This window comes from Cherax quadricarinatus, chromosome 28 (assembly GCF_038502225.1).
Source record: "Cherax quadricarinatus isolate ZL_2023a chromosome 28, ASM3850222v1, whole genome shotgun sequence".
Lineage (NCBI taxonomy): Eukaryota > Metazoa > Arthropoda > Malacostraca > Decapoda > Parastacidae > Cherax > Cherax quadricarinatus.
In genome coordinates, this window is record NC_091319.1 from 24,490,622 (window position 1) to 24,508,796 (window position 18,175).

At 42.6% G+C, this 18,175-nt stretch overlaps 1 protein-coding gene across 5 annotated transcripts in view; it reads right to left on the reverse strand.

The window, feature by feature from the left end:
* Positions 1 to 18,175, reverse strand: part of LOC128693168 (uncharacterized) — a 587,947-nt gene that overhangs the window by 554,599 nt on the left and 15,173 nt on the right. Inside the window, exon 2 of one of the 5 annotated variants that reach the window (XM_070089476.1) lies at positions 4,504 to 4,663. The exons of the other annotated variants lie outside the window; for them this stretch is intronic. The gene's annotated coding sequence lies outside the window, so the exon portion shown is untranslated. The remainder of the gene's footprint in view (positions 1 to 4,503; positions 4,664 to 18,175) is intronic. 5 annotated transcript variants of the gene reach the window in all.

The following is an 18,175-nucleotide window of genomic DNA, read 5'->3' on the forward strand; positions in this document are numbered from 1 at the left end:
TGAGAAATATATATAGCACCACTTCTAGATTACCCCCTGCCCTGAGAAAATATCTCTGATAACTACCGGTACTTCCTATCCCATTCACTAAACATCTCCTTCCCGGAGGTAACGGTATAAGTCGTTAAAAAAAATCTGGTTTCCATTCACCGGCGTTTAGGACGTTGGTAGTCAACAGGTTTTTAAACACTAGTATGAAAATCAATAGTATGGCCGCTGGCGATACTCTCCAGGAAGAGCCCATCACTTGTGACAATAGCAGACTATAGTGCGTTCTGATGTTTATATCATAACCTTTCAGTCTATTACAAGAGTAATCAGATTTGATTTGCAGGATTGATCAGACAAGTAGCAACTGGAATTCAACCACAGCAAATACAAAAATTTTAAAGAGTTAGGAACGTGAAAGAAGACCAGAACCTAACTGAAATCTCTGGAGACTGAGGTTGCAAGCCTCATTCAAGGAAAAGATCCTAGGAGTGAGCATAATATCGAACATATTACCAGAGGCGGACATCAACCCAGCATAATAACCTCTGCGGCTAATATGCAATTTGTGAATCCTTCAAGACTTGATAAATCACATGTCAGGCCCATTTTTGGAGTACGCAGCAACAGCTTGGAACCCATCACCATGTTAAGAAACTGAAGTGCGTATGTGGTTCGCAAATGAGATAAATCCCGCAGCAAATGGGAAATGAACTACGGGGAGAGACTAAAGAAGTTGAACTTAACATCAGTGGCGAGAAGGAGCCGGGGAAATAATATAACGGCATACAAAATATGCAAAAGACAACAGGGTGGACAGCGATAGACTGTTGGATACCGAAAACAGGTGCATGAGGGCACACTTGGAAGTTAAAAGACATTTGATGAATCAAATATGTCAGAAATGTATTTCTTCAGCCAGGTCAGGGTGGAATGACTTTGCTGAAGGCAAGCTCCGATGAAGAGATATCATATCTCTTCATGTAGGGCTCACGAGGCTACAGCGGCGTGAACCCTGCAGCAGCCAGTTACAGGCAGGGCCAGAAACAAACTCAGCAGTAACAACCACAAATATGCGAGTACAGCTGAGTATGCGAGTACAGCTGAGCGTGCGAGCACACACGCACGCTTGCACACACACACACACACACACACACACACACACACACACACACACACACACACACACACACACACACACACACACACACACACACAGTGTGAACCACTAGTCACAATCCAAGTTAATTGATACCGGACAACTACCAGTGTTGAAGAAAGCATATGTAATCCCAATATTTAAGGGGACAGACAGGTAGGTGTTACCAACATGCGTAGTATGTAAGGTTATAGAGAATATAACCAAAAGAGTGGTGGAACACCTGGAAAGTAGGTTCATAAACGACATCCAACACTGTTTTAGAGGTGGCAAATCCTAACAAACCTGCTAAAGTTTTATGACAAGGTAACGAAAGTTAGGCAGGAAAGTGAGGGGTAGATTATACTTTTGGGCAAATAAGGCTGTTCAAACAGTACCGTAAGAGACTGGGACAAAAGCTAGAAAAGCAGGCAGGAATAACAGGAAGGAAACAGCGAGTGATTTACCGGGAAGAAGAGTCAGAATGGGAAAGTGTGATGAATGGGGTTCCACAAGGGTCAGAACTAATGCCCATACTATTTATTGTGTACGTGAACGACAGGACGTAACAGATGCCCCCTCTTCGCAGATGGGAAACTAATGAAGAAAATACAAACAAGAGAGAAGTAGGAAACACTACAAACGGTCTGGCCAAGCTACAAGATTGGTCTGACAAGTGGCTATTAAAATTTAGCCCCTGCAAATGCAAAGTTATGAAAATTTGGTAAGGGCAAAACTGACCGGAAACGGAGTGCAAGGTCGGGGAAATAGCGAACATCACTTAAGGAGGACCTCAGTGTGAGTATCGTACAGAGCATATCGCCTAAGGCGTATATCAACCGAATAACTTACACAGCAAACGCGCGTCTGGCATATCTAGAGTAACTTTTAGGATCTTCGAGGATTTATTCTCGACATTATATATGGATTATGTCAGGCCCACCTTCGAGTATGCAGCACAAGTATGGAGCCTACACCTGATCATATATGTAAAGCTGTAAAAAGTGAAGAAATTTTGCAACGACACTAGTTCCAGAGTTGAAGAGTATGAGCTACGAGGAGAGATCAAAGGAGCTAAACTTGATGACACTGTAGGACAGAAGGACAAGAGGTACCATGATAACAACATACAAAATACTGAGAAGAGTTAACAAGGTGGACAGGTGCACTGTCTGAAAGGCGGAAAATAGGAACACGAGGGCACAGCTGAAAATTAAAAACACTTACGAGTCACAGGATGTTAGGAAACATTTATTTAACCTCAGAGTGGTCAAGAAGTGAAAGGACCTAGATAACGAAGTGGTGGAGGCAGAACTCATACAAAGTTTCAAGAATAGGCATGACAGTGTTCACGAAGCCACGAAAGAGAACCTAGTAGTGACTAGCAGCGTAGCAGGCTCATGAGCCGAGATTAGTACCTTAAAACAAGGAAACGAACAGGAAGATGGCTGCGTGAATCGAACCCTAACGATTGCAAATTCATGAGAGCATGAGGGGTGAGAAAACTGGAGACGGAATAAAGAATAATTGCAAAAACTGCACGAGGACATATAGCTAGAACATATCCACCATGCAACAACTTCAGCGATATATGCAAACTATACTAACCCATGAACTCGCGTAAATAAATACATTACACAAAACTCACATCAGATCTATCTTGAAGTGTGTAGCACCAGCATGGAACCCACGCTTCATCAAGGTTTACAAAGAAACTAGAGACGATCCTTCACAAGACTGGTACCGGAACAAAGAAGACTAGAACAGAGGGGCAGCAGAGAAGATATGGTCATGACATACAAAATACTTGGATTAAATAAAGTAGACAGCGACAAGTTATTTGACATGGGTTAAGAGGGAGCCAAGAAACATAGATGGTGCTAGGGACGCAGATGGGGCATTCTGAAGGTGGTGAATAAGAGGTATGAGCTAGAGGTGGAATACGCAAACTCTTTACACAGTTTCAAGAGTAACTATGATCGTGCAGCCAGGAATCACAAAAAAAAAAACTCGATAAGAGTTAAGAGGCGGAGCCAGGAGTTATGAATCAATCCCCGCATCCAAAAATAAGTGAGCACACTGTTGCCAAACTACCCGAGGTTGTGATATTTGATATTCTGAATGGGAAGTGAGCTGAACTAGAAGCCAAGTCATAATTAACAATCTGTCTTAAACTTTTAACCCTCAGAAACTTAAAAGTTCAATCAAATATAAACGTAAATACTCAACTGCGGTGGAATAAAGAACGCAGTAGACACCAAATTGATTACACAGAAGAGTAGGAGGGTGGCTATCGATGTTTACTGAGAGCACAGGAAACCCCCCAGGAATGGGGTAGCAGCTGTCTCCTCTACACCCTCACCTGTGGGGGATGGGGAATGGATGAGTGGCAGAAGGGTAAGCGGAAGAGACGAGGAGGGGACATTGGCCAGGAAGAAAGGGGGAGAGTGAGGGAGTGAGGGTGGGGTTGGGGGTATGCGAACGCAAAAATCATCGCGTGGCTTGCACACACACACACTACCACCACTACTACTATAACCCACCACGATCAATCACCACCACCTACAACGAACACCACCACAATGAATGCTAAAAATTTTAAACATGATAAACTTTAATATAATCATAATTTAAATTCTGAATTGCTCTAATAGTAATATACTGCATAATATCCTATCATACCTTGCCACACAACGCTAAGAAATTCACTGCATTTTCTATTATACATTAACACAACGCACTAGTGTTTTACTCATAACATACACATAAGTTGACAAATTGTTACACTATATAGTCAAGTTAAACCATACTATTCTTGGAATCATAACCCAATTGTGTAATGATATAAATTTACACTTGTGTAAAGCACGCACAGTACCGCTCACCGTGCCCTTGTCATAGGGCTGTCATCGGTACTCCACTTGATACGAATGCTCACCATTCCCCTGCCACAGGGCTACAAACGGTACATTACGTGTACAATCTCCGACACTCCCTTGGGAGAAACTGCCGGGTCACCACATGGAGAAGACCCGGGCCAGGACCCTTCCTGGCAAACCTAACTGAACCTGAACACAGTACCTTTGTACTGGAAATCTAAAACACAACAAATTTATTATTTTAAACTCAAAGCCTACACCTGGAAGATTCTGGAGGGACTGATCCCTAATATGCACACAGCAATCACTCCATACGAAAGCAAAAGACTTGGCAGGCGATGCAACATACTCCCAGTGAAAAGTAGGGGCGTCACTGGTACACTAAGAGAAAACACAATAAGTGTCCGGGGCCCAAGACTGTTCAACAGCCTCCCACCAGCAATAAGGGGCATTACGGGAAGACCCCTGGTTGTCTTCAAGAGGGAGCTGGACAGATACCTAAAGACGGTGCCGGATCAGCCGGGCTGTGGTTCGTACGTGTGGCCAGCAGTAACAGCCTCGTTGATCAGGCCCTGATCCACCGGGAGGCCTGGTCGTGGACCAGGCCGCGGGGACGTTGATCCCCGGAATGCCCTCCAGGTAGACTCCAGGTAGATACCTGTTGTAATATAAACTTTAAATACTGTATTTTTCAGAGCTACGAACATACCACATTCCTCAGAACTACAAACATAATAATATATTTACAGATCTACTAATATATATTCTAGAAAGCTGCATACTTCAGAGCTACATACATTCATCATTCTACAGAGCCACATAGTACATTGTAAAGAACCACATAGTACATTCTACAGAACCACATAGTACATTATACAGAGCAATATACATACCACATTCTACAAAACTACATGCACTGTCACAAAACTAAGCTACACACACGCACACCCATCCAGAAGAACTGTGAACATCAAATGCTATATATCTACAGATGTAGAGTTGACGAAGGTTCAGACTTGCTATAATCTATACAGGTGCATCCTTAGCACTGTATTCCGTTATGTTGTGCCATTTTACAATGTTACAGGCTCTAATATTAGCAGGTGGTCAGAGTATAGCCTTAAAAGGCTAACGAAAGTCAGTGGTCAGGTACTGGCGGGGAAGGGGTTACAGGGGGGAGCGAAGAAAGAAGTTAGATGAGAAGTATAAGGCAATAAGAGAAAGTCCAGTTAGTGGCCGCTGTCTACCCTGCTGTTATACTCAAGTTATACGTATATCCATCTCGCTCCAATATGGAGATATAACTAAAGAATTTACGTCGTTCCTCTGTGCGTAGTTTTATAGCAACTGAAAACATTAGCTCGTTTTTTTCCATTATCTTTCTCTCTCTGGTATTAATAAATAAATGTATATGTTGCGCATTTTGGGCAGAACCTATAGTCTTGTCTGGCACAACTATCGTTATGCAAAAAGAGTGTGAACTGTTGTGATACGATCAATCTGAACACTAAATTGCTATATTTAATGTATGTAAAGTAATAATAACATAACTCAGGCTGACCTAATGTATAGTAGGTTGGACAGCATTAGGCTAAATTATATCACGTTAGGTTAGCAAAAATAAACATTTGTATGGGTTAACCCAAACTACATATCACTGAATAAGAAAAAAATAATAATGTTTTGGCTTGTTTGACCGACTTAAAAAACTCGACTTATTTACACAATCCAATTCATTTTGCATGAATAACAGTATTCTTAATGCTAGTGTACAGATGAATTGCGGCCTTAATGACCATCGTGCAGTCGACAGGACCGAGATAGAAGCTATAAAGGAGAATATGGCAGACAGACGTCAAGAAAATCTTTAATCTGAGTGGTCAGGAAGCGGTATGATCCGGATGAGGAAGCGGTGGTAGACCGGGAAGGGGGGTAGTTGTTGAGTTAAACTTGCAATGAAGTTCGATTCAAGGAAGGAAGGGCAAGTCTAATGCCTTGAATCAAAAGCCTCTGGACTGCGTCAAGGATCCCCTTCCTCTGAGGACAGACCTTAAACCTAGCAAATTAGCCAGTTTTACACGAGCGAGTTGAAGGACCTGGAACAATACCAGTTCCCGTATCTCATCAATGTTTAATATAATATGACACATTAACTGCACATATCCCCAGCCCTAGATAAATCTAGTGTGCTTTGACTTTGCTTTATAAGGGAAAGTGAAGTAACGTTACGGGCGGCAGCAGAGGCTGTCATGTCAAGAGTGAGTTTGGAGTCATTCATAGCTGGCTGGCAACACCCACGCACTGTGGACAATGACACTACCTTCATCCTCCCTCAACGTGCAGCCTCGCACTAGCGATATATACCACAATCTTGTGAATCACCAAGGAAAACGTTAGAGAAACTTTATACGCAAATAATCCGCACACAGGAGACAAACTTATGATCACGTTTCGGTCCGAAACGTAGTCATAAGTTTTAATATCCTATGTGCGGGTTATTTGTGTATTGTTCCAGTTACGGTATTATGAGAAACTTTATATTTACGGATATATGGTTCGTGTATAGAGACAATGTAACGGTGCTTCATCAGAACCCACAATGGAAAAAGTTCAGACAAATGGCCGTACAACCAACACTTGTTACAATCAGCGAAATTTTACAACGTAAATGCATATAACCGAAGTATTGAAAAATTTGATATTGCCAACGTGACCTTCCTTCCTACCTCTGGCTATGCTCTAAACACCATCACTTTTCTGTTACGAAAACTTCAAGTTTTTATATCAAATTATTACCTAAGAGTGGTCGTCGACTCGGCTCCTCTTCCAAACAACCTGACACACTGTAGTAAATTTTTTTACCTCCCTATAATGAAGAATATTTCCAGTTTTGTTATTATTAATAATAGCATATAATGCAACTTACTGTGACGACAAATTAATTAGTGTGCAAGATTTATCGACTGCGCCGTAATCTACATATAATTAAGAATACCTAAATCCTTATTGTTTTTTATTATATCGATGGGGAAAAGTAAAACTCATAAGGGTCATACAGCACCTGGGGAACTGGAAATAGGTGGCAATCAGGTTTGATCAAAGGAGGCGGAAAGAAGACCAAATTCCATGGATTAAGGGCTCTGTCTCCCATCTCAAAGTACGCGTCTGCTTCTCAAACACTTCAAAGAAAGCATCTAGGTCATGTTCCATGAAACATGTAACTTTATTAAAGAGACCTTAATCCTTAAGAAATTAAATTATACCCCCTTCAAGGGCGGTGCCTTGACGCTGGTGAAGGGGTGTTGATCCAAGAATTTGGATCCACCCTTCACTTTGATCGAATCTATTGCCTTACATTTCCCAAGCGTTATACGACTCCTGCGGGTTTGGCTTACCCACGAGTATAACAATAACAAAATGAATATACACATACACAAGAACGAAGAACACTTCAGTAGACTTACTGGCATAAGCTAGGCAGCTTTATCTCTCACCCCACCCACTCCCACTCATGTATCCGTCCAAGCTATATTTAAAACTATCGAAATTTCTTGCTTCATTGACTCGCTTCATTGACTCTGCCTAGGAGTTTGTTCTACTCATCTACAACTGTTACCAAACCAGTACTTCCCTATATATACTTTCTAAACCTAAATTTGTTCAGCTTGAATCCATTGTTACGAGTCCTGTTTTGGTTTGATATTTTCAACACATTTATAACCCGCTTTACTTATTCCCATTTGTACGCTTCAATCATATCTCCCCTAACTCTACGTCTTTCCAGAACGTGCAATGACCTTAGTCTATCAACCTCCATGGTAATGAATAAGACACACGTGCAACATCTAAGTATATTATTATGAAGCAATTTCGCCAGTCAGCGTCTATATAAATTCAGTAGAGTGGTTGTTTGAAGGTGTTGAAACCGGAGATAGTAGAGGACGAGGTAATCAGTCCCTTAGTCTAGATCAGTGATTCTCAACCAGAGGTAAATTTACCCCTTGGGGTAAAAAAATTACATAGCAGTAATTGATGTACCTGATAATTTAATAATAATTCAATTCAATTTCATTTTGTAAAATGAGAGAGAGAGAGAGAGAGAGAGAGAGAGAGAGAGAGAGAGAGAGAGAGAGAGAGAGAGAGAGAGAGAGAGAGAGAGAGAGAGAGAGAGAGAGAGAGAGAATGCTAAGAATGTTTGTGTGTTTTGTGAATAACAGTCTTGTTTTTCTGCTCCTTTATGATGGCGATAATATTTTTGTATGGAAGGGGGCAAATGGAGAAATACATCAAGTCGAGGGGGTTAATGATGGAGGAAAAGTTGAGAATCCCTGGTCTAGATGTTGACTTCCATAGCCTTGATGAATCTGAAGCATAGACAGGAAGATGGTCGCTTATAAGAGTAAGATGAGGTGCAACAGTAGAAGACATTGTCACCGTAGGCGGGACTACTAGTGGAAGTAGGTTATCGCCAAGAGTTGGACCCGAGCTTAACAAACAGGTTGAAGGCAGCCTCTGTACCAAGATTCCATGGACTGCAGTGTTAGACATTTATGGTAGAAGTAATGATACACATTACCGACAAAATAACGAATAAGACATGTTGCATATAGTATAGATACATGCGTCTTATTCATCATCTTGTCGGTACTCTATACCACTACTGTTACCAACATCCGTGGTCCCAGATTCTTTAAAAAAAAAAATTACCAGAAGACATCAAACACACTGCCGAAACAGAGGGCTTCAAAACGCGATAGTTTCCTCCGCCAAGTTCAGGATCCACCAAGAAGTTAGTGATGGATATTTGGGCCAACGGGCTGATAGCAGTAACAGCCTGGTTGACCAAGCAAGCACCAGAAATAATTAAAATATATAATGCCGACAAGTTGATAAGTAAAACACATGTGCAACAATTGGGTACCTTTATTGCTGAAACAGAGAATAAATTCAAAGCAACAGAGCCAGTGAATCCCGCCCCCTGGAACGTCTTCGAGACCTACGCCTCGCCTTCAGCAGTATATAAAACTCCATTCTCATGCTTCAGCTTCACATTGTTCCAGACTATGGGGATGAACTCTCCAGACTGACCATCTCAAAAATTATTCCTCCAAGTCTGATGGAATGATTATATCATTACCTCGCTACTACTCCTGTTTCCTCTTAATTTATTCTCCTCTGTATCAGACTAAAGAAGCCTACCGCGTAGGCACCAGAAAGCCTGATCCAGGGTCGGGTTGCGGTAATAGGAAAAGTCTTGAAACCCATCAAAGGTACGTCTATAAATCTTCGTATGAAAGGTTTGTTATTTTCCAGTGCATTTATTTATGTTCAGAAGACAAGAACTGAGCAGCATAATCTAAATGAAGCTTTACTGAAGATATACAGTGTAAAGTTGAAGTATAACCTGAGGCTTCCTTTTATTTATACTTCTTGATATAAAGCCAAGCACTCTATTAGCTTTATTGCGAACACTTAAGCACAATTGGCTTTAAATTCTTGTTAACCGGAACTCCTAAATGTTTTATACATTCACTTTGAATAAGATGTATTGTTTAGCGACCCTTGTCGGTTTAGCGCTTTAATTATAATAATATATTGTTTAGCTTGTAAGTTCTATTGTTATTTTCTTTTCCTAGGATTGGAACTTTATGTTTGTCTGTATTGAAGAGCATCTGCTACTTCTCCGACCACATCAACTTACCCACGCTATCCTGCAGCTTTTCAAGTGTTATCAGAAATTATTTGACGTCCTATTTTAGTGTCATTGGCAAACTTATCCATGTCGCTAATTATTCCCTTATATATGTAATTTGTATGAACTGTAAACAAGGGCCCCAATGGTGACCCTCTTCTAATTTCTCACCATTAATGCAAACACCGTTGCCTATCGGTCAACCATCAGATCAGACATAAATCTTTCATTTAATGTACCTTGTTAGTCAATTATTTAATACGTTCACTGGTATTATAAAAAAACTGCTGTATTTAGAAGGAATCGTTAAACTTATGGGTCATTTACGAGTTTTTTTTTTTTACTGTTAAACAATATTTATAAATTATCAGCTCACCACCGAGGGTACCTTGATACCAATGATGGGATCTTGTTTCAGAGAACTGAAGTTACCCTCTACAATCATTGTATCAAATCTGCCTCTCGTTCCTCATTCCTAAGACGCTGTATGACCCCTGTGGATTTATCACTTTCCCTAATAATAATAATAATAATAATAATAATAATAATAATAAATTATTATATCAAATTTTCCCCAATTAATTTTTCATTTTCCATTAATAAAATATTTCTCCTACCATATTCACAGCCTGTGCAATTATCATAAAAGTTTGTGTGCAGTCACAAATACCTGTTTTAATTTGTGGAGGTTAAGCTGTAGCTCTTGTGCCCGCCCCCTACTTTTGAACACCTTCGTGTAGTCCGCCACGTACTATATCGTAGCAAAGCATATTTCACTTTTCTCATACTATTACTTTGCAAAAATATTAGTGAATGTCTATGGTTGGTGTGTGTGTGTGTGTGTGTGTGTGTGTGTGTGTGTGTGTGTGTGTGTGTGTGTGTGTGTGTGTGTGTGTGTGTGTGTGTGTGTGTGTGTGCGCGCGCGCGTGCGTGTGCGTGTGTGTACAGCCTGTGTTTCAATGTTTTTACCGGTTGCTTGGCCAGTGAGTGAGTCAGCCTATGACCAAGACTCAGGTTAGGCAGCCTATGACCAAGACTCAGGTTAGGCAGCCTATGACCAAGACTCAGGTTAGGCAGCCTATGACCAAGACTCAGGTTAGGCAGCCTATGACCAAGACTCAGGTTAGGCAGCCTATGACCAAGACTCAGGTTAGGCAGCCTATGACCAAGACTCAGGTTAGGCAGCCTATGACCAAGACTCAGGTTAGGCAGCCTATGACCAAGACTCAGGTTAGGCAGCCTATGACCAAGACTCAGGTTAGGCAGCCTATTTTCGCCCCAACAAAGTTAATCATTCCAATTTGAACGTTTTCTACTTGTAATTAGCCATCTCTTCCAGAAGTAACGCGGCCTGAATATCAATAGTATAACTCACCTACAAGTAAGTGAACAAGACAGTATGACATTTAAGGCATTTACCGAGAAGACGTTTCGTCCAACAGCGAGTTTATCTTCCCGGTAAATACCACGAATTTCATAGTTTTAATCACATATGCATAGCGACCTTTTTTATTTGTTTATTGGTAATTAAATATACATTTTTATGTATATTTATGCGATCTATCCTAACCCAACCCAATTTAAAAACAATTTTGAGAAAAATGGAAAAATCTTTAAATGAGAATGGGAAACCAAACTAATACCACACTACCAGCTCCTGCTCCTGAAATGCCAGGGGCACCCCGTTATCAGAACCTAGCTTGCTAATAATAATAATAATAATAATAATAATAATAATAATAATAATAATAATAATAATAATGGTGTGTGTGCGCTCGCGCGTGCATGTTCGTTTTGCTATTGCTGTTGCCACTAATGCTGCTGCAGACGGGTGGGTGGTATGGCTGTCGTGGGCAGGTGTGGCGGCCGTGATCCTGTTTTTTCCTCTGTTGTAGCTGCTCCCAGTTGTGGCGATGATCCTGCTGTTCCTTCTGGTGGTGCTGGGGGTTGGAGGTGGTGCTCCCTCCAAATGCCGACACATACAAAAATCAAGGCCAGTCGCTTGCATAGGTTACTTATCCAGTTCCCGCTTGCCACCACGCCCTTGTTAAACATCAATGAGAAAAAACTAAATCACGTAACTCCTTTAGCCTCCTTCAAGCTCTATAAAATGTTGCTTCATGATCTGAGCCTCCCACAGTAAATCTTCCGTTACTACGTCACTCACAGCTGATCCCAGATCCCTCCCCCCTCCCCACTCAGCGATGGTCAGGGACCTTCCCCTCCCCTCCTAAGTCACTCAGAGCACAGAGATGGCAATTCTCAAGTAATAGTAACCCCAGCTCTGCTAGAAAGAAACCTCTGAAGCTTTCGTAGCTGCTGAGCCTGGGTGTTAATTAATAGGTGTGGGTCTTAACCTCGGGAGAACTGATTATATTTAGATGAAAGCGTTAAACCCGTAGGGGTCAAACGGCAACTGGTGATGCAAAGCACTCAGTTTCGATCCAAGGAAGAGTTGGATTGGTTTAATTCTTTGGATCAAAGAACCTCTCTCAAACGAGATCTAAGGACGCAAACTGAAACAAGCCACAATGTTTGGCTTAAGTCCCAATATGACTCGGTTTTTAGCAAGCCGCTAACCAGACTGAGAGTCGAAGATCAAAATTACTTTTTTATGAGAGAGCCACAGAATTTGGTTAACACAAGCATATCTGATATTATCCTGACGCCAAATGGCTTCGAACAGGCGATAAATGACATGCCCATGCACTCTGCCCCAGGGCCAGACTCATGGAACTCCGTGTTCATCAAGAACTTTTACCATCAAGAGCTTTTACCATCCTATGGAGAGGGCGCATGGACACAGGGGTCGTCCCACAGTTACTAAAAACAACAGGCATATCCCCACTCCACAAAGGGGGCAGTAAAGCAAAAGCAAAGAACTACAGACCGATAGCACTAACATTCCATATCATAAAAATCTTTGAAAGGGTCCTAAGAAGCAAGATTGCCTCCCATCTAGATACCCATCAATTACACAACCCAGGGTAACATGGGTTTAGAGCAGGTCGCTCCTGTCTGTCTCAGCTACTGGATCACTACGACAAGGTCCGAGATGCACTAGAAGACAAAAAGAATGCAGATGTAATATATACAGACTTTGCAAAAGCCTTCGACAAGTGTGATCATGGCGTAAGAGCGCACAAAATGCGTGCTAAAGGAATAACAGAAAAAGTTGGTAGATGGATCTAAAATTTCCTTACAAACAGAACACAGAGTAGTAGTCAACAGAGTAAAGTCTGAGGCGGCTACGGTGAAAAGCTCTGTTCCACAAGGCACAGTACTCGCTCCCATCTTGTTTCTCATCCTCATATCTGACATAGACAAGGATGTCAGCCACAGCACCGTGTCTTCCTTTGCAGATGACATCCGAATCTGCATGACAGTGTCTTCCATTGCAGACACTGCAAGGCTCCAGGCGGACATCAACCAAATCTTTCAGCGGGCTGCAGAAAACAATATGAAGCTCAACGATGAGAAATTTCAATTACTCCGATATGGTAAACATAAGGAAATTAAAACTTCATCAGAGTACAAAACAAATTCCTTCCACAAAATAGAGCGAAAAACCAACGTCAAAGACCTGGGAGTGATCATGACGGAGGATCTCACCTTCAAGGACCATAACATTGCATCAATCGCATCTGCTAGAAAAATGACAGGATGGATAATGAGAACCTTTAAAACTAGGGATGCCAAGCCCATGATGACACTCTTCAGGTCGCTTGTTCTATCTAGGCTGGAATATTGCTGCACACTAACAGCACCTTTCAAGGCAGGTGAAATTGCTGACCTAGAAAATGTACAGAGAACCTTCACGGCGCGCATAACGGAGATATAACACCTCAATTACTGGGAACGCTTGAAGTTCCTGAACCTGTACTCCCTGGAACGCAGGAGGGAGAGAGAGGGACTAGTACCGAACTTGCACACGAAAATCACTCACAACGAAAGCAAAAGACTCGGCAGACGATGCAACATCCCCCCAATGAAAAGCAGGGGTGTCACTAGCACGTTAAGATACAATACAATAAGTGTCAGGGGTCCGAGACTGTTCAACTGCCTCCCAGCATACATAAGGGGGATTACCAATAGACCCCTGGCACTGGACAAGCACCTAAAGTCGGTACCTGACCAGCCGGGCTGTGGCTCGTACGTTGGATTGCGTGCAGCCAGCAGTAACAGCCTGGTTGACCAGGCTCTGACCCACCAGGAGGCCTGGTCACAGACCCGGAACTCTCTCCAGGTAAACTCCAGGTTTCTTGGGTTATCTCGAGTTTTTAACCTAAATATATCAAAACAATCCCTCCACGAACATCAGCCGCTGCCATACAGCTGTGGGACTCTCAAACTGCCACTATAATTCCCAACTTGTGGCACTGTACCATCAGAGCTTTCTCTCTACCCAGTACGATAGTTGCAACCATCACGTAGTGTGACTGCTTCGTAACGCTTGATTCGTGGTGGTGATGGTAAGGGTGGATGTAGGAGGGGCAGGTTATAATGGGCTGCTGACAGTGGTGGTGGTAGACGGGTAGAGGAGACGTCTGAACACGCCAGTGATCATAAAGTTGAGTGGGGTATCTTCCGAGATCTTTTGATCATAAAAATCACATTTTAAGCTAAAAATCTGAAGCCAAGGATATATATACTATTACTGTTATTAAAACATGAACCGTTCAGCTCCACGCCACAAGTCCCACAAAGAAAATCAGGATTCCACGCTAGCAAGTGACTATGGGTGGGAAGAATGTCTAATCCTCATGAACATAGCTGTGGAAAGACAAGGGTCAAACACCTACGTCCTGTCTGTGTAACTGTAAAATTTGTTGGACGCCTGTGCGGGCTACTGGGCCCGAGGAATGCTGTATCAGATATGGAAAGAACATTACGAACTGGAAGAATGTTGCATCACAAGTGAGAGGGATTTTGAATTTATTATTTAAGAAAATATAATCAAAAAAAAAAACGCAGGTTAACTGTAGAGATGAACCGATAAGGATTATTATTATTTCCATGGGCAATGTCTAAACCCGTGAGGGTCATACGGTTATTGAGAAATAGGAGTCAATCACATCTGATCTGAATAAAAGGGTAACTCCAGTTCCTTGGCTCAAGAACCCTTCACTGGCATCATGAAATACCCCCTTGAACGGAACCCACAGAGAGGAGTATCAGTTGGAGGATGGAACAAACAGTACCAGTACACTCTTGCCATTTTATTTCACTGTCTCCAGCTAGCCTCGATCTTACCAAGAAGATAAATGATCTAACCGTACCACGGGCGGGTATCGAACCCGCGATCAGAGAGTGTGGAGTTTTGAGACTCTGATCGCGGGTTCTATCCCCGCCCATGATATAGTTAGTCTGCAATCGTGTCATTACGATTTCGTGAGTCAAGATAAACGATGACTCGTGAATGGGCTGAGTAAATGAATGCGACGACGGTTGTGATACTTGGGTTCCTGTACTGTAGAAATATTCCGTCAGTGACTTCATCAATCCAATATAGAGAAAAACGGTGGAAGATGTGGCCCGGTGGTCTGGTGGCTAAAACTCCCGTTTCACACACGGAGGGCCCGGGTTCGATTCCCGGTGGGTGGAAATTCCGACAATTTTCCTTACACCTATTGTCCTGTTCACCTAGCAGCAAATAGGTACCTGGGTGTTAGTCGACTGGTGTGGGTTGCATCCTGGGGGACAAGATTAAGGACCCCAATGGAAATAAGTTACAGTCCTCGATGACGCACTGACTTTCTTGGGTTATCCTGGGTGGCTAACCCTCCGGGGTTAAAAATCCGAACGAAATCTTATCTTATCTTAAGGAATTTAAGGTACTGTCCCTCACCCTGGAGATGATGCGTTCAGTCCATCATCAGTTTGATGAACTGAATCATCTCCAGACTGAGTGGCTCATTACCTCAAACTCCTTCACATCTTCCATCGTTTTTTCCTATACTGGACTGACGAAGCCACTGGCTGGCGTATCGCTTCCACAATAAAGGTACCCAAGTATTGCACAACTGTCTCACTCATCTACTTGCCGGTTTTCTAAAACATTAATATAATAATGGGTGGAGTGATGGACCAAGTAGAAGAATACTGAAGAATAATAACAGTAGGCTAGACAAAGAGACCGCTGAAATTCCTGGGTATTAGATGAAAGAAGTATGTAGCAGCAGAAGTAACTGAGCAGTGTGTGTGTGTGTGTGTGTGTGTGTGTGTGTGTGTGTGTGTGTGTGTGTGTGTGTGTGTGTGTGTATGCGTGTGTATGTGTATGTGTATGTGTGTGTGTGTGTGTGTGTGTACACTCACCTAATTGTGGTTGCAGGGGTCGAAACTTAGCTCCTGGCCCCGCCTCTTCACTGATCGCTACTAAGTCTTCTCTCTCCCTGCTCCATGAGCTTTATCATACCTTGTCTTAAAGCTGTGTATGGTTTCTGCCTCCACTACATCACTCGCTAGACTATTCCACTTCCTGACAACTCTATGACTGAAGAAATACTTCCTAACATCCCTTTGACTCATCTGAGTCTTCAACTTCCAGTTGTGACCCCTTGTTTCTGTGTCTCCTCTCTGGAACATCCTGTCTCTGTTCACCTTATCTATTCCACGCAGTATTTTGTATGTCGTTATCATGTCTCCCCTAACCCTCCTGTCCTCCAGTGTCGTCAGGCCGATTTCCCTTAACCTTTCTTCGTAGGACATTACCCTTAGTTCTGGAACTAAGCCTTATTTGCAAGCCTTTGCACTTTCTCTAATTTCTTGACGTGTTTGACCTGGTGTGGGTTCCAAACTGGTGTTGCATACTCCAGTATGGGCCTGATGTACACGGTGTACAGTGCTTGAACGATTCCTTACTAAGGTATCGGAACGCTATTCTCAGGTTTACCAGGCGTCCATATGCTGCAACAATTATCTGGTTGATGTGTGCTTCCGGAGACGCGCTCGGTGTTATACTCACCCCAAGATCTTTCTTCTTGAGCCAGGTTTGCAGTCTTTGGCCACCTAGCCTATACTCCGTCTGTGGTCTTCTTTGCCCTGCCCCGATCTTCATGACTTTGCATTTGGCGGGGTTAAATTCGAGAAGCCAGTTGCTGGATCACGTGTCCAGCCTGTCCAGGTCTCTTTGTAGTCCTGCCTGATCCTCATCTGATTTAATTCTCATTAACTTCACATCATCTGCGAACAGGGACATTTCTGAGTCTATCCCATCCATTATGTCATACTCTTATACCAAAAATAGCACTGGCCCTAGGAATGATTCCTGTGGGACCTCGCTTGTCATAGGCGCCCACTGTGATACCTCATCACGTACCATGACTCGTTGTTGCCTGTTGGCTCCAAGTTTTCCCAGTCAATCTCCGTGTGGTTGAAATCGCTCATAACCAGTAACTTTGCTCTGCTTGAGTGAGCCCTTCTGGCCACCTCACCTAGTGTCCACCATTGCTCTATTGAGATTACTTACCAGTAAAAGTAGGTCTTAGACAGGGATGTGTAATGTCACCATGGTTGTTTAATATATTTATAGATGGAGTTGTAAAAGAAGTAAATGCTAGGGTGTTCGGGAGAGGGGTGGGATTAAATTATGGGGAATCAAATACAAAATGGGAGTTGACACAGTTACTTTTTGCTGATGATACTGTGCTTATGGGAGATTCTAAAGAAAAGTTGCAAAAATTAGTGGACAAGTTTGGGAGGGTGTGTAAAGGTAGAAAGTTGAAAGTGAACACAGATAAGAGTAAGGTTATAAGGGTATTACCTGGAGAGAGTTCCGGGGGTCAACGCCCCCGCGGCCCGGTCTGTGAGAGAAGGACTATGGAAGAAGTGAATGTGTTCAGATATTTGGGAGTTGACTTGTCAGCGGATGGGTTTATGAAGGATGAGGTTAACCATGAAGGAAAAGAGGTTATCCATGGAGGCAAAAGAAGGGAATGTATGAAAGTATAGTGGTACCAACACTCTTATATGGGTGTGAATCTTGGGTTGCAAATGTTGCAGCGAGGAAGCGGCTGGAGGCATTGGAGATGTCCTATGGGCAATGTGTGGTGTAAATATGCAGATAATTCGGAGTGTGGAAATCAGGAGGTGTGGAGTTACTAAAAGTATTAGTCAGAGTTGAAGAGGGGTTAAGTTGGTTTGGCCATTTTGAGAGAATGGATCAAAGTAGGATTTGGAGACCGTATAAATCTGTAGGGGAAGGAAGGCGGGGTAGAGGTAGTCCTCGAAAAGGTTGGAGGGAGGAGGTAAAGGAGATTTTGTGGGCGAGGGGCTTGGACTTCCAGCGTGTGTGAGCGTATTAAATAGGAGTGAATGGAGACGAATGGTTTTTGGGACCTAACGAGCTGTTGGAGGGTGAGCAGGGTAATATTTAGTGAAGGGATTCAGGGAAACCGGTTAGTTTTATATAGCCGGACTTGAGTACTGGAAATGGGAAGTACAATGCCTGCATTTTAAATGAGGGGTTTGGGATATTGG